The sequence below is a fragment of the Heterocephalus glaber genome, unplaced genomic scaffold (genome assembly GCF_053883595.1).
Source record: "Heterocephalus glaber isolate CG9 unplaced genomic scaffold, H.glaber_assembly_v1.0 deba00001613, whole genome shotgun sequence".
Lineage (NCBI taxonomy): Eukaryota > Metazoa > Chordata > Mammalia > Rodentia > Bathyergidae > Heterocephalus > Heterocephalus glaber.
In genome coordinates, this window is record NW_028258384.1 from 35,330,690 (window position 1) to 35,353,756 (window position 23,067).

The 23,067-nt window shown below is 35.4% G+C and overlaps 1 pseudogene; it reads right to left on the bottom strand.

The window, feature by feature from the left end:
- Positions 1 to 309: 309 nt before the first annotated feature.
- LOC101708963 (mitochondrial import inner membrane translocase subunit Tim8 B pseudogene) lies at positions 310 to 22,830 on the bottom strand (annotated as a pseudogene).
- Between the last annotated feature and the right edge of the window lie 237 nt (positions 22,831 to 23,067).

Genomic DNA, 23,067 nt, shown 5'->3' on the forward strand with positions numbered 1-23,067 from the left:
CAGGAAGGCGGCCCCAAATTCATTAGTGGGGGGGGGGTGAAACTGAAGGGGGCGTGGCTGGAGTCTGGGAGTGGGGTTCGCTGTCTGCCTGATTGTTGGGAGCTCAGGCTGTAAACAACCTAGCTGTTAATGGTGGTGATAAACTAGTGCAAATCCCGGAGCCACTGTGACCTGGGGACCCAGTTCAGCACCCTGTCTTTCTCCTTGTTGTTCACATACTTTATTCCTGTCACAGTCTGGTCCATTCCCTTCTGCCGCGCGGGGGGACGAGCTTCTGGGGAGAATGTGTCCGAAACCCCTGAAAAAGTGTTAACGATCAGGGGACCCAGACCTGCCGCCCTCGGTACCTGCACTCCAGAAGCCGCTCCACCCTTGACAAAAGCCAGCGACTCTTAAGACACGTGAATAACAGCGATGCCTGCAAAATGAACGCAGATTTTAAACACAGCACATTTCCAGCCCACAAAATATAGGTTGGCTAAAGATGATGTTTCTGGCTATTTGATTAATGATGACTATGAAAGCACAAATTGGGGGCCTGAAAAGTATACAGCCATGATGAAAAATCGGAGTGGATTCTTATTGAATTACACGAGTGTTGAGCTGTGGTGATACTTTCTCGTGGGAGATGATTTGAAAAAGGTGCCTTTATAAAATCTCGAAATATTCAATTTCTCAGCTCTTGAACGAAACTGAAAAACTTTTTTAAAAAAGAAAAGAAAAACTCGTACCTAGAACAAAGGACCATACCGAATATATATCCACGAATATATTTAACATCTTTTGTGTCAAGAAGTTCTTTGCTGCATTTCAGTCTACAAGTTGACATCACAAAAATATAAACTACTGCCTTCCTTGTTTCAGGAAAAACTGCTGGAGCGTAAGTGCAACCTCCTGAGTAGTCTCAGTCTGTCTCTGTCTCAGTCTCTGTCTTCTCCCCCAACTCCCTCCTTCCTTTCCTCTCTTCCTCCCTCCCACCATCTCACCTCCCTCCGCTCCTGGCTTGGCCTGCTGAGCTTTGCTCTCCTCTCTCTTCCATTCCCCTCCCTTCTCCCCTCCCCTCCCTTTTTCTCTCCTCCCCTCACCTCCGCTCCCCTCCCCTGGCTCTCCCTGTCTTTGCCTAGGATTTCATATTCTTAACAGTGGAGATGGGTCGAAATTACATTGAAGTCTCCAAGGAATGATCACATTTGCAAAAAGGGATGGAGGGGCATATGGCATTTCTCTCAAAAAATAGAATGTCAGTTCACCCTTATCCTCGGATAAATTCTACAAAGGATATTATTTATAAAGTCTAACCGTAAATGAGGTAATGTATACACCATAAAAATAGACTCATGTCTGTCCTTTTAAGAATTTACTCTCTGTTAGAAACAAAACAAAGATATTTGAATAGATGGCACCCTTTTGATACTCTGAGTTAGAGGAAAAAAGAAATTTGTTTTGGTTGCCCCCTCAGTATTAGGCAACAATTGTTACCATTTCCTTTGCTGATAGTAGTTTATAAGTACAGAGTATTCACAGGTAGGAGAAGCAAATGTGGTTTCTGAAGGCAGAATGAGTGTGGGTAGACTGGAACTGCTACCTATATGTTTCAACTTCCTAGTCACACATGTACAAGACTTGATATAATTATAACCAAAATTTTATATTGTTTTCATTTGAGCTTTTTATAGTAGGCATTATAATATTTTATCTTTCCAAGCATAAGATTTTCTTTAGATAAAAATGCAAAAACAAAGCAATTAATTTGAAAGTCCTTTGAGTAATAACATGAAATTTCAAAAATATATTCAAAAGAATGAATAAAATTGGAGAGTACTGGAGAGATTTAAAAATCCTCATTTCTTTCCCCCTATATAGAGTTTTTGAAGAAAGCAGTAGGTTTATATTGTAGTGTATATGATTTTGCTTCAGGTTTTTTTCACTTACCATTACATGAGAACATGTCTTCGTATTATTATGGGTCAGTCTAAGCATCATTTAAAATGCAGGATAATATCCCACACAGCTGAAATTTCAGAATATCTTTTCAATTCTAATTTCAGAATATCTTTTCAATTCTAATGTATATTAATTTACTTAATCATTGGTTTGCTTTGGAATTATTTAGGGGTCTTTACAATTGTTTTCAGTATTATAAATAAGGTTGAAATGAATACTTTATACTTATGGCTTTTTAAAATGTTTGAATTATTCCTTTAGGGTGGAAACCAAGGTCTAGAATTACTGAGTTAAAAAGCTTGAATACTTGATGCATTATTTTTCAAAAATATTGTAACAGTTTACCCTTTACACCAATTGCCAGCATTGGATGTTTAAAAAAATTACTGATAAGATGAGTAAAATATTATTCTTCCATTTTAATTTGCATTTTTTGTTTACTAGTAAGGTAAAACATTTTATATCTATTTACTGACATTGTATTGTCTTCTATAAAATGTCTTTTTATGTTCTTTGCCTTATTTATTAGATTTTTAGTGTTTTCTCATCTGATTTGTTTAAATAATAAAGATATTGAAACTTTGTGATATTTGTTGTAATTTTCCCCATGTATTGATTTTTCAAAATTACATTGAAACCTGATATTTTTCTATTTTGAAAGATGAATAAAGGTGGCTCAATGTGGTTTGTAGCACAGTTTAAAAGGGAGCTATTGATACACACAAATGTCATCATGATCACTTCTAATTTTCTTTTTAAAAAATCTCATATATCTAAACATATGCTTAAAGGGAGAATATTTGGTTTTTTTTGTTGTTTGTTTGTTTTTGGTCAACAAACTAAGAGAACATCTGAACTAGTTAAATTTTATGTGTCACACTTAATGCTTTATGATATTATTCTCTACTTTGGGAGAGAGAAAGCCTAGGACTAATCAACGTGTTTTTAAAAAGTGTGGCAATTATTTTTGAATAATCATAGGGCTGATCACTTTGTCCCCAAGGTATATTATTTGCTTACACCAAAGTGGAATTAGAGATTGAGTGAGATCTTTCATAGAGGAATTTTACTTTGTGTGTTTCTGACAATGAGAGAGGATCTGGCAAATGTGAGTTCTGGTAAATAGGGAGAATGTCTGACTAGAAGAATGGTATTTTTCTCCCCATAGGTTAACCTAACCTTTTTGGTTAGAAAGTTGTCCCAACACTGACACTCTTAGAGCAGATTATCATTACTGAATTGCACCAGATGCTGCAGCTTGTCAGACATATATTTAAACTTTCATCTTCCTGGACAACTTAATAATGTAGAATAGTTGTTTAGTTTAGTTCAGGTTTCCATAGGCAAAATAAAGCAGAAGGGTGGTAGAGTTCTCAATAGTTCAAGCAAAAAGTGACTTTGTTTTGTCTCATCTCACCAGATGGTAGTGTTATTGTTCTTCTCTCCCTTAGTTAAGTTTTTATTTTTATTTTTATTTTATGATTTATTTTAAATTTACCCCAGACAGCTAAAGTTTCTTTGCATATCCTGTTATAATGCCTGTAAAATTTGGACTCTGAACCAAGAGTCTCAAACAAGTATTAAGAAAAATCAGATAAGAAGTAATAAAACCTACACTTTAAAAAAAATTTGATTTGCTGTTTTAACTGAGGCGAAAAACCCCCAAGCATTGTGGCTGGTAATTTATATCTACAAACTAAGATAAATAGATAGATAAACAGTCATGGTACCTCTAAAATATATTTCATCTAATGAAGAAATATACCTCTAACGGGGTTTGCTTTTAAAAGGAATTTCCTTTGAATCCTATTTTAAGAAAATATTTGTTTGACTGAACTGAATAGTCAGTGATCATAAAAACTGATGTTTCTTTATTTATATGATAATTATTCTAAACTCAAATTGGATAAGTAAAACGTGGATTTACCTAGCTTAAAAATTAAACTGTTACAGTAAATATGAATTTTATTTAAAAAATAAAACCCAAAAGGAAAACTAATCAATATAAAAGAACTGCTATTATCCTTGCCCAATGTATAAATTAGTCTCCATAGTCTTTATGAGGTAACGTCCAATTATGTGGATCAAAATGTGCATGGTTCTACTTTTGATATTCAAAAATTATGCTAGCAATGGTGATTGCTATCCGTGTTCTATGAATGATGCTTTCTACACTGTGCAGAAATACGGGCTGCTGAGTGATTTGTAGCTGCAGCCACCATTTGCAGATGATGGCTGTGCTTCTCAGCTTTTTACTTTTGTGCTACTCAAAACCTCTGCTGGAGAAGACAACGGTCAAATGCCTGACTGCTACACAGAGAACAGGTCTGCTGGCTGCTTTTGTTTCCTAGCTGTCTGCAACTAAAGTAATTAGAGCAAATGCATGGTTTAATTAGGCTCCTAAAGCTTCCCTGTTATCTTCAGAGTCAACTGAAAATTAACTCTGTTAAAAATTAAGCATTCTTTCCCACTCCAAATGATTAAAGTTTCATTTGCAAATGATTTTAAGTAAGTTAAACCCCAGAACAATGAAATCTGCTAGATTTCATATAAATTGCAATGATTTCACATCATACACATTGTATACACTGATACAAATGAACAATAGAAAATGTAGCTTGATGCTATTCATTCTAAGTATCATGTAGCGGCAGTGTTCTGAGTGTCCGAAGATGATCGATTCATGCCACCTGGTCTTTACAAGTTAAAAATCTTTATTTTTTAAGTAAGTAGGATCATTATATGGTTAAATTTACTGTTTAGTTTTATTTTATTTTTTGAGACAGAGTCTCACTGTGTTGCTGAGGCTGGAGCTAAACTCCTGCCTCAGCCTTCTGACTAGCTGAGACCACAAGTATGTATCACCACACCTAGCTCAAATGTACTATTTTAAAGGAGTTAGTGTATTATAGACTTGTATTTTCCTTTGAATGTTCAGCAAACCAGGTATCATATTAATATACATTACGCTTACTGTTGATTCCTCTCATGGCACTGCAATACCTGTCAGGGTGAACCTTTCTTTTTACTTCCCTAGTCCCCATTTTGATGCATGCCACAGTCAGGTTTACATGAACTGCTGAGGTAGCATGTTACACTGACTTTTTCCTCCTTCAGTGTCTTCATATAGCCAGAAGAATATTTTCCTGCCTGTGACACTTTCATCATATTATTCCCTGCTCAAGGATATACCGAAGCTTTTCCCCTTTCTGCCCACTGTCAGACCTACACTTGTAATCCTAATATGTTTCTCTTTTTCCACTGGCAGCACAGCCAATCCTTTTTTTCACCCTTTTGCTGCATATAACTTATTCCAAATTTGTCCCTCATTTTATTGTAATACATTTTTACTGACCACACTTTCAATTAGGTTGATTTGTGGCATTCTGTATGTCATCTATCAATTTCCCCCTTTACTTGAGCTTTTTCCCATGTCTAAAATGTCAACCCTTTCTCATTATCAACTGATGCAATCATCTTTGTCAGGACTCAGATCCAGACTCAGAAGAGCTTCCCTCACACACATAATCTTAAGCATTAGATGTAAGGAGAGCTAAGGATTTAATTGGTATTCATTGATATAGGTATATCATTGTTAAATGATGAATATTTTTCTACCACTTGTTAAATAGTTAAAACTGCCTCATCCTCAAGTCCTCTTGATTACCTAGTTGTCCTGGCTACTCTAGCTCCTCTCTCAGGACCTCCTGCCTTGCCATTACCCAACAACTACAAGGTAAACTTCTGCCATTATATAGGGCTTCCATGCAGGTCCTGATTGGTTGGTTTGTGCTACACAGGTTGTTCAACAGCTAAAATGACCACACCTGGATATAAACAAATCCCTGAGTTGAGAACGTTGTTCGAGATAATAAACTTAAGAAGATTATGTTGTATTTATCTAATACTTAGTATAATGCTTGACAATTATCAATTGATAGTTTGCCTCAAAGAAGGAAGAAAAGAAAGGGAGAAAGGAAAGTGGGGAGCAAAGGGAAGAGGGGAAAATAAAGATGGCTCCTTTCTCTTTCCTACATTGACCATTTAGACCTTTCTTGAACGTTTCTTTTTTTTTTCTCTTTCCTTTTCCTTCCCTTTCTTCCTCCTTTATCTTCTTCCTTTTTTCCCCTTCCTTTTGCTCTCCCTTGAGCTCTCCATGACTGATAGCAAAGCTTCTTGATTTCAGCTTAATTCGTTTCTTCCTCCTCAGGGAAATCCTTGTTTTTTCCTCTCACTTATCATAGATCAGTGGACCCTTTTCTTACACATATTCCTTTCCCACACTGCAATTGTCAGAAACCTCAGGGAATGTCCGCATCCATCTATATTCTATTCCCTTCCTAAATTCCATTGGAAAACAAAGAGAAATTCCAACCTCGATCATTTTTTGGGTGATAAATAAATAAATACTGGTCATAGAGTAAAAGTGATGATAAACACTTAGGAAAAACACTTAATTCTTGCTTTTTGTTCTCATTCCCACACTACAATATAAACTTCTTGTATTCTCATATATTTTCTGTGTATGTTCACTGTGGATTTCCAGTGCCTGATACATAGTAGATACCCTCAATAAATACTGGTTGAGTGAGTCAATGAAGAAGAAAAATATATGTTTTCAAGTTAAAAGAGATACTTCAAGGACCACAAATTCTTTGGAAGGGATCCCTTTCAGAAATTAAACAGAAATATTCAACTATATGCTTTAATTAAATACAGTATGATCTTTCTCAAGCATCAGCACGAAAAATATGTCCAGTTATATTTTCTAAGCCTATTTCACAATCATGTTTACTTTTCCAATTTTTGCCTAATTGTTTACTTTCTACATTCTCATAGCAAACAGAGTTTTCATATATTGTCAGTTACATGAATTTCTTTGACAAACCTATTTCTCCTACTAGTATTTACTTATAATGTTTCTGATGGTAAACTGTATTCTAATTTAGAGGCAATAATCTCACAAGCTGCTTTTGAAATACAATAATTTGAAATATCTGGAGCTTCATTGAGGCTGTCCTTTATATCAGAGGATTGGTTATAGAGTGTAAGTACTTTCAGTGTCTTCCGGAGTGTATGTTTTTCTTCCCAAGGGTTTTGTAAGCCTTGAGGACAGGCATTCTATTTCTCTATTCTTGTTATCTCCTTTATGGTGTTTAGTATTTCATTGAATTCAGTGGCTATTGGTGAATGAAATATTTTATCCAAGTGCAGAAAAATACTACCTAAGGCGATGAGCCCAGAAGACAATGTATTTTTTTTTTCAAAAGATGAAATATCAGTCAATTAATATACTGTTCAGTATTTAGGGCCACTGTAGTGGAGAGTCATTGTTAGAGATCACATTTTGTTTAAACTACTTAATCACTCTTCCTTGTCAAAAATTTTCACATGAGGTTTGTTTAAAAGAGCAATTACACAGGTCAATAAATCATGATTTAAAAAATATCAACAGCATGCCGGGGATTTAGCTCAGTGGTTTCAATGCCTGCTATGCAAGGTTAAGGACCCGAGTTCGATCCCCGGTACCAAAAAAAAAAATATATCAACAGCATAGGTTTAAATATTTTATTCTTCATTAATTGTATTTTCCCTCTTCCCCTTAAATACATCATCAGGGAGTATCATGAATGTTATATAAAGAATGTAATTTGAGTTAAGGAATTAGGAAGTGAAACGTTTACACTTATTTATTGCAGAGACTTTTTCCAAATTTGAGACTAAGGAGTGAAAAGAGAAATAAAAAAGAAAAATTTTCATTTTTTATCTGGGAACAAGGAAATTTACATTCTTATAATAAACTGCTTCCTTCCTTCTGTGATGATGTTTTAAAAATACCAACGATCATATTTTAACCTGAATGATAGTCACGTGGGCATTCAGTTTGTAATTATATAAACTGTACATATGTATTTCATAGTTTTCTGTATATATGATATATTTTACAACAAAAACAGCAACAGGAGATATCTTAGGAAAAAATCTTACCTAAAAAGAGAAGCATATCAATATTTCACACCGGATTAAAATTAAGAAATAAGTATAAAATTAAGTATGTTGGCACATGTCCACTATCCCAGCTACTCAGGAGACTGAGGCAAGAGGCTTGCAAGTTTGAGGCCATTTGACAGTTTAGCAAGATAGTGTTTCAAATTTAGGAAAGGGCTAGATGTGTAGTTCAGTGCAAGGCCTAGGGTTCAATACCCAATACTATCCAAAATAAGAAAGCCAAGAATATAAACTATACATTCATTTGGCTAATTAACATTCATAAAGGAATAAGTTAACATTTGCACGCAGTATTTAAAAATGAGTTAAAGTTTGCACCAACAATGAAGTGTCTCTTGGAAAATTAAATTGCCACTTTCAGTATCAAAAAATAAAAAACAAAACAAAATGATTCGCCTACGCCAAAAGATATTTTGAAGATTGCTTCAAGGTCCACCTAAACCCTTTTGTCACATGGTTCAACACTTCCCTGGAATCTTTGAGGTATTACATTGTCAAAACTGAGAGCACTCCCAAAAGTGAGATGAGTAGGTTGAGAAACCCTACTCACAGTATGTAATTACAGGAGCTGATAGCTATCAAGGAAGACATATTTTACTCTTAAAATGTATTTTCTACATTTTACTCTTGGGTACATGTATGTGCAATATAATTGTGGTTTCAGTGTAAATCTTTTCTCATCAACAAGATTGTATATCTCTTACAGATAGGGTCAATTTATTAGTGATTTTTCATGTCTTCTACATGGCCTAGCTCTGCATTAGTGACTTGATACTTATACTTCATTTGCTAATGCATACATGTCACACTCTGATACCTTGTGACTCCTTTGTTTCATCCATTTTATACCCATAATAATGTGCTAGAAGATAGAAGAATGTACTGTCTTGCAATATATATGTCCCAGATACAATTTTAACCATTTATGGTAAGTTTTAGGGTTGTTGTACAATTAAAATGATTGAAATATAAATCTGAAAGGATGATGTAATTTGGAAATTCTTTAAAATAGTTTTCACTACACAAATAAGTACTGTATTGAAAAAGTTCAGGGCCGGGGATTTAGCTCAGTGGTTCTGCCGCTTACCTAGCAAGCTCAAGGTCCCGAGTTCGATCCCAGGTACCAAAAAAAAAAAAAGTGTTCAGACAGGTTAGGTTGACTATTTGGTGTTGATTCTAATGGTTTGTGGGGAAGCTCATTCAATTTACTAGCACTATTGGCTTATGACTAAAATAAAGGCCTGCCTCAAAAGGCCCAATGTTTGACAAATATTTCTTTAAATTTCTATTACTTACAATAGGAAAGGATTTACTATTGAAAATCTAATATGTTAACATCTAATCTTTATATTGTGACATTTTTGCAACATTATAGATTATTTTTAGCAACTGTATTATAATGCAGCTGTAACTAATAGATGTCATGGTACAGCCTTGGCCAAGTGTTACTATTTCATAAAGATTGGACATGTGTGATTTACCTTTGGTTTATAATTTCAAATGTTTGCTCAGAGCACACCATATCCTCAGAAGTAAAACTTCTTCTGTATGTCTACTGTCTTTTTCTTCATATCTTTTACTATGTGACCTGCCTTTTGAGCTTTGTTATGCTGTAATAGAGCCAATATTTGATAATAGCCACAGTATTGATTATAGTAACAAGAATGCTGTGGAAAGGTCACTGTGCTGAAATGGAAGAGATAGGTTCTGGCCCCACTTCTGCCACATACTAGCCAATGTATGATTTTAGATAGTCCATTTAATCTTAGTTTACTTTATTGAAAAATGAGAAGTTGGGGCAAAGTAGTTTCTGATGTTTCTTAAACAGGGAGAAAAAGAACAGAGACATATCCTCCAATTTCTATGTATTCAGATTGTTCCTTATTTTGAATCATTCTCACAGACAAAGATTTATTGTTCACACAGAGAGAAAAGCTTAACAATTTAACATCTTAAATTATTAAACGATAAATGTACATTCACCCTTTTTCTTTTATTTCTTTATTCAGAAATATTTATACCAAATCAGAAATACTCCAGTTACTGTTTTAGGTGTTGCAAGTATGACAGTGAATAAGATGGAAAAGGTCTTTACTCTGTTATATTCAGTAGGGGTAGCCAAATAAATGAGTAAACATATAAGAAAGTATTGGGTAGTGACAAGTGTTGTTGTGAAAAATGGAACAGGGCTGTTTGATAGAAAATTGAACTATATTTGGTGGCCAGGGAAGATTTGTCTACAAGAAGAGGATTTTGTTCTGAGATACAAACACAAAGAATGAACTAGCCACATATGATCAAAGGAAGAATTTCAGACAGAGGAGCAAAAAATACAAGAGTACAAAACCATTATGTCCATCAACAGATGAATGGATAAACAAAATGTGCTATTTAAACATAATGGAGTACACTCGGCTATAAAAAAGAATAACTTTGAGTCATTTATAAGAAAACGAATGCACCTTGATGTCATAATGTTATGTGAAATAAATTAGACACACAAGCTTAAATAGCACCTGGTTTTTCTGAGAAACACAAAGTATAAATATGGAGCAAAATAAAAGATAATAAGTAGAGAGGTCTTTTTCAAATGGGAAAGGGATCAAGAAATGGAGGGAAGGGAGGTTTATTTTGGTTTACATTTTAGAAGTTTCTTTTCATGTTGGGTTAGGCTAAAACAAAGAAACCACATAGTGGCAGGGCCTGGGTGGAGGAAAGCTGTTCAAGTCATGGTGGTTGGGCTCTTTCAGGCTAGCCTCCAGTGTCTGCCTATTCCTACAAGGCCCCACCTCCTAACCTGTCATTTAGATATAGCCACCATAATCAATTCACCTTTCAAACGCTCTACCTATGAATGCATGAGGCTCTTAGGGGACATCTAGATATAAGCCATAACAGAGGCCAACTAAAATATTTTATTAATTCAGCTAAAGTGACTTAAACAATATCAATAGCAGTAGCGATAGAGATAAGTGGGCACAGCTGAGATATATTTGGAACATAAAGTCTGTAGAACTTGCAGAAGGATTGGATTTAGATGTGAAGCAGAGGATGAATCAAAGATAACACTAGGTGTTTGGCATGAACAGATCTACTGGAGTTCTTATGAAATTAAACATTTTTACAGAAAATAGAACCCACTGAATGTTAAACTTCATAGGATTTCATTTCTTTTTCCTTTTAGTTTGGAGACATATGCTTTTGTGTACCTATAACCAGTGAAGCAGACTGTTTGAACAGTTTGATGTTATTTTAAATATAACTGCATACAAATAAGTCTATATCGACATAATCCCCAACCCTTGTTCTTTTCAGCCTGACTATACAATTATCATATATTCTCATATAATTATTTCTATTATCATCCCAATCTTAAAATGTGTAATGCAAAAAGCACTGCCAAATTAGTCAACCTAATTTTCAGGCAAATTCCACACTGCTTTCTCAGGTCTGTTTTTTGTTTTTATGAAGTATTTGTTAAGTATCTTCATCTATGTAAGTAATTATCTTTCATGTGTGGTTGTATGGTGCTGAGAATGGAACTCAGGGCATAATGCATGCTAGGTAAGCACTCTACCACTGAACTACACCCCTAGCCCTATCATTTTATTTAATTTTTAAAATCTTGTTCAATTTAGTAGTTAAGACTGGAGATGAGTAGGCAATTGGAGTACTGGAAAACAATTGAGGAAATTCTGGCTTACTTAGTTTACAATAAAATATTAAACCTATTTATGATGAATGCTGTCATATATAATATAACTCGTGATTGTATCTATCTTCATGTTTAATTAGGATATAGGACTCTGTTGCAAAAAATCAGTATAGATGAAGATTATTCATGGCTTTATGGTAATCCTTTTTTTTCTAGATTATTGTGACATTATCCTGAAAATTTTGTTTGGAAAAACTCATTCAGTCTCTGATAGCTACACAAATCAAACTGATGTGCCTTGTTCACTTGTATTTATCAGCTGAACATAGCATGATGAATTGTTTGAAGTGTTTTGTTTTGTTTATTTTGCCATACTGGAGATGGAACCCAGGGCCTCACACATGCTAATCAAGAACTCCACCACTGAGCTACATCCTTCAGCATAAAAACTGAAGTTTTTATGTTTACAATGCCCTTGAAATGCTTCTTCTGTTCTCCTTGGTTATTTTTTCCTCTATGAAGACAACTATACCTGCTTTCATTCACCTTGTTATGGCTTGTGTCTAGATGTCTGTCCAAAGTCTCATGCACTCATAGGTGGGACTTCCGGGAGGTGGCTGGATATAGGGTGTGTGATGCTAGGATTAAATTGTGTGATTTTAGGATTAAGTGTGGATGATTACTAAATCAGTCCACTAATTGGTTTAGCATAGTTCTGGGTGTGGATTAGGGGAAGGTCTACCTCAGTGTGGGTAGCAACACCCAAAAGGCAGGTAACCTGGAAGGAATAAAAGGGAGAAGCAGGCTGCCACTGCTTTACTACTTTGCTATTTTGCTGCCTTCTGGATGTTCTGCTTTGCCGTGGACTGTTTCTCCTCTGTCAGGACCCTCTGCCATGCTACCCTGCCTTGGATCCAGCTGACTATTGACTGAAATTGCTACAAACTATAAACCAAAATCTTCCTTCAACTTTGGATGGTGGGTATTTTGTCTCAACAACAAGAAAAGTAACCATGGCATACTCTTCATTTAATTTATCAAAATTCTATATTGTCATTTAAAGATAGGACAGACTCACAGTAAGACACTAAGAAAAAACTTCAAAAGAACATTGCACTCTCCATAGTTGCCTAGGATTGATTGCCATCAAAAAGGTGGAGTGACAAGTTTTAGTGCTTCTGTTTACTCTGGAACTATGTTTATGTGTACATACTGGCTGGATCACATTTATATTGTTGTTATTTTTGCATTTGGGTACATAGTTTAAAAAATTAAGTTGCTTGACAAAGGTTGTTATAAAAAGTACAGTGTTCTTCCCATGTTACTTTCCCCACACAGGCAACTAGATTCAATCTTTATTTCTTTTTCTTTGATACCTGCCTTATTTCTGAACTAAATGCTTATATGGTATGCTTCATCAGTTTTAGGCGTCAAGCTGATTTCTTACTATGGAAGATGAGGCTTTGACTATTTTTCACATAGACAGTCACACGCATTCCACAAACATGCATCCCACACACATGCATCCTTCCCATTCTTTTATTTTCTCATTGTATGTATACCATATTTGCAGTGTTTCAACTATGAAAATGTAATTAACAGTCGAGCCACATAGTTCAATACTGTGATATTTTATATTTCCTTGACAACTTTGTGTTTTCCTTGGAACAATTAATTTTGTTCCTATTGAATTCTCTATGATATTTGCATACATTCAATCATATATTTCTACTTATTTCTAAATGTGTTTTCAATTCATTCAAATATAGAAAGCCCTTGAATTTTATTTGCTGTCCTATCTTCCATATTTGTCCTCTTTGTTCCTATAAAGCATTCCATCCATACTTTTATTTTATTTCCAAAGAATACTTTTTTCTATTTTCTAAAGCTTTCTTTTTAAGTGGTGTTATAGCTTGTATCTAGATGCGCCCCCCAAAGCTTCATGTAGTCATAGATGGAGCTTTTTGGAGGTGGTTGGATCTAGGATGTGTGGTGCTGGCATTAAGGGTGTGTGGTTATAGAATTAGTCCATTGATTAGATTAGCATAGCTCTGGGTGTGGATAATGAGAAGACCCACCCAGGTGTGGGTGGTGTCATCCAAAAGGCAGACAGCCTAAAAGGAATAAAAGGGAGAGTTAAACTGCTGCTGCTTGCTGCCTGCTATTACTGCTTTTGCTTTCTCTTGTCTTCCATGACATAAATTTTTGTTTCTCTTCTATGATGCCCCTTGGTTATGCCACCCTGTCTTGGAGCCAGCTGACTATGAACCTCTACGAACTGTGAGCTGAAATAAACCTTTCCTCCTTCAAATTGTGTGTGTATTAGGTATTGTGTCTCAACAATAAGGAAAGTAACTAAGACAGGTAGCATCCTTTTATTATTCTATAGGTCTAATATATTTTCTAAATATTACTGGGGATATTGATTATAGTTATAGTCATTTTCTCTGAATGTGACAGAGAAAATTAATTTCCCCTTAATATGTTCAAAAAGTGTAGATGGTTAGGCCACAGGTGACAAGTACAGATATTTCATACCAGAAAACTGGTGGATTTTTGTTAAAGGTTAAAAAAGTTACCTAGGAAAGTGCTGGTAAACTTTTAAAGACCAATTGCCCAGACTGCAACCCCAAACCCACTTATTTAACACAAAGTGCCAATACTATAATTAAAACTGAATACTGAGGTTTTAGTTTAGCAAAGACAACTGTTATCTGATGCTCAGCTGCTGGGGAGACTTGGCTTATGCGCTAGCAAAGAGGGCTCTGAGTGTCTGTTGGAGCACACGTGCCATAGGTTCGCTACCCCTGACCTAGGATATCTTGGAGGTCAGACCACATACTATGGCTGAACCTGCAGTGTTAGTAGAAGTGGTTTTAAAAATTCATAATTTTGGCGTGTCTTTTTGGTGCTTTTAGATAGTGAGTTGTTTTTCAAGAAAAATAGTGTAGTCCAGAGATATTGAAAGGAAGATTTATAATCAAATTTTCATGACATTCTTGTAATTTAAAGAACATGCAGGGTTTAAAAAACAATTACTTTTCACATTTCAGAAGAAAACAGTATTAATCAATAAGAAAGTACTAGTCAGACATTGTGGCACACACCTGTGATAATTCCATCCACTAGGGAGGCAGAGGCAGGAGGATCTCAAGTTCAAGGCCAAACTGAGCAACTTAATGACTTATTGAGACTCTGTCTTAAAATAAAAAGGTCTGGGGATATAGTTCAATGTGAAGGCCCTGAGTTACATACCACAAAAAGAAAAGAAGAGAGAAAGAGGGGCCGGGGATTTACCTCAGTGGTTTCGCCGCCTGCTGCGCAAGCGCAAGGACCCGAGTTCTATCGCTGGTACCGAGAGAGAGACAGAGAGAGAGAGAGAGAGAGAGAGAGAGAGAGAGAGAGAGAGAGAGAGAGAGAGAGAGAGAGAGAGAGAGAGAGAAATTAGCAGGATAGAAAATTCTGGTCCCAAGTATTTTTCAGGTGATTCCATTTGAGTTTGAGAGTTTTACTCCTGGTAATAGGATTCAGCAAAAATCAAAGTAAGATAAGTTCCTTGTCACTCAAACTTTATTTTTAGATGACATTCAGGTACCTACCATTTCATTGAGCTAGATAAGGCCAGGCAAAATACAAAGACTGATAAATACAAGACCAGAGATAGGATTAAAAGCTAAGACTAGAAAAGATCTTTGTATGTGGTTACTCCCTTGTTGGACTGACCAGAAGTAGTGAGACTAGAAACTTGTAAATTTTGATAATATTGATTTGTCAAAGAAGCCACAATCCAAGGCCTCAAGTGGCTGTGAAAAAATGGCACCATAACCCCTGTGAAACACTAGTTATAAATCTAATACAACATGTGCAGAAATTGTTGAAAACTACAAAAGATTGATGAAATAATGACCTAAGGAAATGTAGAAATGTGCAGTGTTCACAGATTAGAAAACCTATTAACTGTAAAATGTTGATATTCTTTAAACTGATCTATTGATTCGATGCAATCTCAATCAAAATGCCAGAAGGATCTTTTGTAGATCTCAACAAGCCAAATTCTAGAATTTATGTGGAAAGCAAAAGATTTAGACTAGCCAATATATTTTTGAAATAGAATACGGAAGGAATCACACGCCCCAAATTTTAAATTCATTATAATGTTACAGGAATCATGACAATATGAATTTTGTGAAAAGACATACAGGTCAATGGTGCAAAAGACAGAGTCCAGGAAAAAAAAGGTGCAAGGTTAATTCAATGGAGAAAAAGAAAGGCTTTTCAACAAATAGTGCTGGAAAAAATTTGTCATCCACGGTGGGGGGAAAAAAGCAAACAACAATAAACAAAACAAAAACATTTGATCTTTGATCTTTACCTTGCATCTCAAAAAATTAACTCAAAATGGATCATAGACCTAAATGTAAAACCTAAAACTTTGAATCTTACAAAACAAAACATAGAAAAAAATGAGTTAGACAGTTAGACAAAGATTTCAGTGATATGGCACTAAGCACATGATGATCTATAAAGAAGAAAGCAGATTGATTTCAGTAAAGTTTAACTTTTTCTGTGAAAGACATTATTAAGAGAATTAAAAAGACGGGACAGATTGGGACAAAATATTTGCAAAAAACATGTCTGATCAAGCACTTCTATCCAGAATATATAAGGAATTCTCAAAATAAAAAATTCAAATGTAAGAAATGTATGGTTTGGACAGATATTTTACAAAATGAGATAAACAGCAAATGAGCATATGAAAATCGCCCAACATCTTAGTCATTAGTAAAATGTTATTTTAAAGCAGAGCAAGATATTATTGCACACCTTTAAGGATGGCAAAAATTAAAGAAAATCTGGCCCACAAAATTCTGGTAGAGATGAGAAGAGATAGGAAATCTCACACTTTGCTGGTGAAATGCACAACAGCATAGCTACTTTGGAAACAGCTTGGCAGTTTCTTACACATATATTCCAGCAATTTCACTGCTAAGGTATTTAGTTGCAAGAATAGAAACAGGTTCACACAAAAATTTGTATGTTGCCACCTGCCTCACAAGTGCAAGGTCCCGAGTTCCAAAAAAAAAAAAAGAAAAAAAATTTGTATGTTAATATTTTTGTCAGTTTGTTTTATATGATCCCAGTGAACTGGCAACAACTCAGATTTCTCTCTCTCTTTCTTTCTCTCTCTCTCTCTCTCTCTTTCTCTCTCTTTCTCTTCCTTCCTTCCTTTCTTTTTTTTTAAGAGGCAGGCTTTAGGGTCTCACTGTTTGGCCCAGGAACTCCTCTCAAGTGTTCTTCCTGCTTCAGCCTCCACAGTAGCTAGGACTACAGGTGCACACCGCTGCTCCTGGCTCCCCAAATTTCTTTAATTGGTGAATAAAGAAATAAACTTAGGGGCCAGAGATTTAGCTCAGTGGTTCTGCCGCCTGCCTTACAAGCGCAAGGACCCGAGTTTGATCCCCGGTACCAAAAAAAAAAAAAAAAAAAGGAATAAACTTTGCTTCATATGCATACTACACTATTTATCAGAAATAAAAAAGAATGAATTATGGATACAAGCAACAGCATAGATGCATCATGTTAAGTGAAAGAGGCCAGACTTAAAGTCTACACATTCTACTCATAAGATTCCTGGAAAAGGTGAAACAATAGGGATAGAGAACAAATCAGTTATTACCAGGAGCTGGGGATTGAAAGCAAAAGGACTACAAAAGGGCACCATAAGTCTAGATTTTAAAAACCACATGTAACTGTACCATTAAAAGAGTGAATTTGATCGGCCAGCATGGTGGTACACACCTACGATCCCAGCTATTTGGAAAGCTGGGGCAGGAGCATCTCAAGTTTGATGCTGACTTGGGCAACTTAGTGAGACCATCTCAAAATGCATAAATAGAAACAAAATGTTCTGGCAATGTGTCTCCATAAGGCAAAAATAAATAAGCACATAAATAAACAAAGGCATTTTATTGCATGTAAACTATACCTGAATTTAAAAATATGGAAGAAATGGAGCTAAAATCAGCCTGTGAGTATTTAACCCTTAAGCTTCTCTCTTGGACTCCCAAGTTTTCTCCCGTAGGAAATGGACTATAAAAGTTCTCTAGGTCTCAAAGAAGGGCATATTATCCACCCAAGACCTACTTCCTATATTCTCGTGGAAGAAAATGAGCAAAGAAGAACTGGCAAAAGATGAACCTGAGGCCAGGTGTGGTGGTGCACATCTGTAATTCCAGCACTCGAGAGACTGAACCAAGAAGATTGCTGCAAGCTTGAGACCAGCCTGTGCTACATAGTAAATTCAAGGCCAGCCTGAACTGCTTAACAAAACCCTGTCTCAAAAAAAGATAAATCTGAGGAATATGGAGGAAATAGATAAGAGAATCATTATAGAGCAAAACTAGAGGCTTGCAAAGGAATTTATTTCACTGCGGAGATAAGGAACTCATCACAATTATGCCTTACAGGATTTGAGGACTGACAGAGGGCTGTTATTATCACATGTGCTCATTCTTACTTTGATTGATCCCTCCACCCCCAGTATTGGGGATTGAACCCAGGGCCTCACATATGATAAGCAAGCACTCTACCATTGAGCTACATACCCACCTTATTCTTGCCTTGCTTGAATTAGTTTTTTATTGCATCTCATTTTGTTCTTATTCCACCATTTGATATTTGTTAGTTTGAGGGTGAAGTAAAGCAATGAAGGTAATCTACCATTTACATGAAATTGAATCTGTAGGTAATATACCTTATAGTATATTTACTCCAAGTTGATGTGTTTTGTTTTGGTTGTCGCATTTCATAAGAGAATGTTGCCACCTATCTTTGGTTATGTGCTTGTGTAAGACTGTGGAATGGAAATGTTGACTGGGGACTTCAGTTTCTGCTAATTTGCAGATTTGGTAAATTGGACTAAATCTCCTACTGAGGACAGCCACAAAACGATGCAATACCTCTTAAAATCTTTAGAATATCAGGGAATTAACAAGGTAGTTGAAAAACATTGGGGGTGGGAATTTAGCTCAGTGGCACCGCACCTGCCTCGCAAGCGCAAGGTCCTGAGTTTGATCCCCAGTACCTCAAAACAAAACAAAACAAAACCCCTAAAAACAAAAACAAACAAACAAAAAACATTGGACTTGGATCCAAGGAGAAAATAGAAATCCAGAAATATGAGCTGCTTTATTGGGCTGCTCTTCCCTTGGAATATTGCCAATTTTATGAGACACAACTGGGGTACAAATCTGAAATGTTGAAAGACTTGAGTCTAGGGAAGTGAAATTTAAAGTCCAAGAGATGAGGGCCAGGGATTTAGCTCAGCAGCACTGTTCCTACCTTGCAACTAGAAGGGCCTAAGTTCTATCCCTGGTACAAAAAAAAAAAAAAGTTAAAGTCCGAGAAATGATAAGAAGTGGGAAACATGAATAATCACTTATGTTTTGAGTTGGGATAATGATGGTGCTGCCACAGAAGAGAAAACCTACAGTAAATTAAAAAAATTTTTTTTCCAGTGATGGTGATTTAGCAGGGCTGTCCAGGGCAACATACATGCTAGGCAAGTGCTCTACTACTGATCTATACCTTCAGAGCTACAGTAAAATTTTTAATGAAGGTAGTTAAAATCCTCCAACATTGTTATTCATCTGCAAAAGTGTTTTGGCTATTCCGGGAGCATTGCATTTTCATCCAGGTTTAACATGAACTTGTCTGCTTCAATTTTTATAGAGATTTTTATCAAACCTATAGATCAATATGGTAGAATGAGCTTGAAACCTATGAACATAGATTTTCTACTTATGTCTTTAAATTTATCTTATCAATAGTTGGTTGTTTTCAGTGCAACCCACTTGCACACTTCTTTTTAAGCAGATGATTTTTTGTAGTGTTAAAAATATAAATAACCTAGAATTTACCATTGTAACTATTTAAAATGTACCATTAAGTGGCATTAATAACACATATAGTTGTGAAACCATCACCACCACTATCCATCTCTAGAACTTTTCCATGTTCTCCAAATGAAATTCTATATCAATCAGTTATTCCCTGTTCCACATCAATCCCCACCTCTGGTGACTACCATTCTACTTTCTGTCTCCGAGACTTTGATGACTTTAGGTGCCTAATATAAATGGAATCTTAAAATATTTGCTCTTTTGGTGACTGATTTATGTCGTTTAGCATAGTTTCTTTAGTTTCTTTTTTTTTTTTTTTTGGTAGCGGGGATTGAACTCAGGACCTTGAGCTTGTGAGGCAGGCAGCAGAAACACTGAGCTAAATCCCCGGCCCCTGTTTCAGTTTTAATCCATGTTGTAGCATGTGTCAAAATTTCCTTCCCTTTTAGGATCAATAATATTCTATTGTATGCTTATACTACACTTTATTTAATCATTCATCTGTCAAGGGACCTGACTGCATTCATCTTTTGGCTACTGTGAATAATGTTGCTATGAACATGAGTGTGTAAATATTGTGTACTTCTTTTTATTAACTTTATTCCTGATTATTTATCAATACTCCATTCATTTTTACAGCTGAATATCATCCTGTTGTATGCATATACCATATTTCCTTTCTCCATCCATTCATTTATAAACATTTGGAATGTTTTTATACTTCTTCTCCTTTTTTTTTTTGGTACCAGGGATCGAACTCCCTTGCACTTGCCAGGCAGGCAGGCACTCTGCCGCTGAGCTACATCCCCGGTTCTATACGGCTTTTTTTTTTTTTTTTTTTTTGTACCGGGAATGGAACTCAGGACCTTGGGTTTTCGAGGCAGGTGGCAGCACCACTGAACTAAATCCCTGGCACAATATACTTCTTGACTATCAGAAAAATGGTGCTTTGAACATTTGGGTGCATATATGTCCTCAATTTTGGGGAATGGAGTTGCTGTCATATAGTAACAGTTGCTGTCTGACCTTTTGAGGAATACTGATTCTTTTTTCATAGCAACTGAACCATTTTACATACCAATTACCAATATATGAGAGTTTCAACTCCTCTACATTCTTTCTACCCACTTTTCCTTATGTATTTTTTTTTTGTTCATAGCTGTCTTATACGCTGGCCTTGAACTTGCAATCTTTCTACCTCAGAATCCTAAATAACTGGGATTACAGGCTTGTGCCACCTTACCTGGCACCCAAGAGCTCAATGTAGCTCAGTGGTAGATCGCTGGCCTAGCATGAATGAAGTCTTGGGTTCAATCTCCAAGTTCTTCAGTATCTCTCAATATTGTCTACAATTTATCTACAATAGCATCTACAATTTTATGCATAGACGTCTTGCATATTTTGATAGATAGCTGTTAGATTTATTCCTAGGCATTTAATGTTTTTGTTGCCTTTATGAATCACATCTTTTTATCTTTATTTCTTTCTATTGCTGGTATATAAAAATAAAATTAAATTTTACTTATTAGCTTTATATCTAGTAAAAATCTGTGAACTCACTTATTAATTTCTATATTTGTAGGTAATAATCATTTTATATATTCCTAGTTATAGGAACTATTTATTTCTTTTTTTCTAATTTTTTCTTTAATGGACTAGTTAGGATATTCGGTAAAATACTGAATAGAAATAGTGATAGTGAATGCACTTGCTTATCTCCAACCTAGTAGAGAATGCCTTCAACAATTCACTATTAAATATACAAATTGGCATGAGTATTATTCATTCATATATTTTATCATATGTAGAAAATTCTCTTCTATTCCTGGTTAGGTTGCAGTTTTTATGAAGAGTAGATATTTCACTTTAAATGCTTTTTTCAGCTTCTACTTAAATTGTCAAATTATTTTTTAGTCCTTATTCTGAAAGGAGCAAATGGAATTTCTTTTTTAAAAAAATTTTGTTATTTGCTGGGAGTGGTGGCATACACCTGTAATCCCAGCATTCTGCAGGCTGAGGAAGGAAGATTGCCATGATATTGAGACCAATCTGGGCTATGGTGAGTTAAAGGCCATCTTGAACTGTATAGTGAGACCTTGTCTCTAAAAAATTTTTTAAATTAATTTGTGTTTTTAGTACACAATGATTACATTAACTGTGAAAAGTTGGTACATGTCTAGAACACATCTTAATTCCTTTTGCTTCTTCCCCTTTTCTCTCTCCTTCCTCTATCACTTTATCCCCTGCCATTTCTAATGTATGCAAAACTAGTATTACTGGAATAAGTCCAATTTGGTCACAAAACATTATTTTATTGTATATATTATTGGATTCATGTGGTTACTATTTTATTCAGAATAATTGCAAATTTGCTCATAAGGGAAATTAACCAATATGTACGCTTACTCAAAAGTCCTTTATAAGTTTGAGAAAGAAGGTTATATTAGCTTTTTAAGAATGAGGGAGGATTTCTTCTTTTTAAATTTCTAGAAAAGCATGTGTAATATTTGTCCTTTTTGTTCCTTATTTCTAGAAGACTTCACGGGTGAAGCAACCTGACCCTGAAGTTTTTTTTGTGGGAAGTTTTTAAATTGCAGTTATACTTTCTATTTTTTCTCCTTTTCCAGTTGTAGTAAAATTTATTGTCTAAGAATTTGGTCAGTTTCTTTTAATTTTGAAAACTTACTGAAAAATTTTGTTTGTAATATCATACTGGGGTCTTTTGTAGCTGTACAGAATCTGTAACAACATCCCTTTGTTATTTCTTTTCTTTTTTTTTTTTTGAGAATTCATTTATTGAATAACTGATGTGTTATAACCTAGAATTTCTGAATTCCAAATAAATAAATTAAATGTTTTGTACATGTGATCTGTTACTTTTTAGCACCAACAGACTTGGCAACAGACTGATGCTGACCTGGCAATGGGTTGACAAGTCTTCCCCCAGTGGCACTTCAATCTGCTTAACAACAAGTCCTTTGCTGCTTCTGTTACTCTCCCAGGGCTTGGTCTACTGCCCTCCTTTGTTTTTTTTAAAATTAATTTTATTGGTAGATTTAAGGTATTCTGCTGCCTGCTTTGCCCTCCTTTCTGTACAAGCTGAGCAAACAGACTGGTGATGGTAAAAGTAGTGTCAATGAAGCGGTCCACAGAACTACAGAGACAATTTTCAGTGCAAGAGTCTAGGTGATTCCCTGGCTTCACACATTTATCCCACCATAGCTCCATGAAGTGATGCACCTGTGCAGTGAACTGCGCCTTTTACTGTTGGGCCACCAGGCACTGCAACTCTGCTTCATCGGCCTCACGCAGCTCCGCCATTGTCAAAATAAGGTTTTATCCCTTTGTTATTTCTGATGTTTATCATGTTTTCCTCCACCTCCTCTTTCTTTTCCTCCTTCGTCTAGTTTTTGATTAATCTTAACAAAGGACTGTCATTTTCATTCATATTTTCCAAGAATCAAATTTTGGCTATTATAATCTGCTATACTGTATTTGTTTTCTATGGCATTAATCGCCATTCTTATTATTATAAACTACTTCCTCATTAAAATTGAA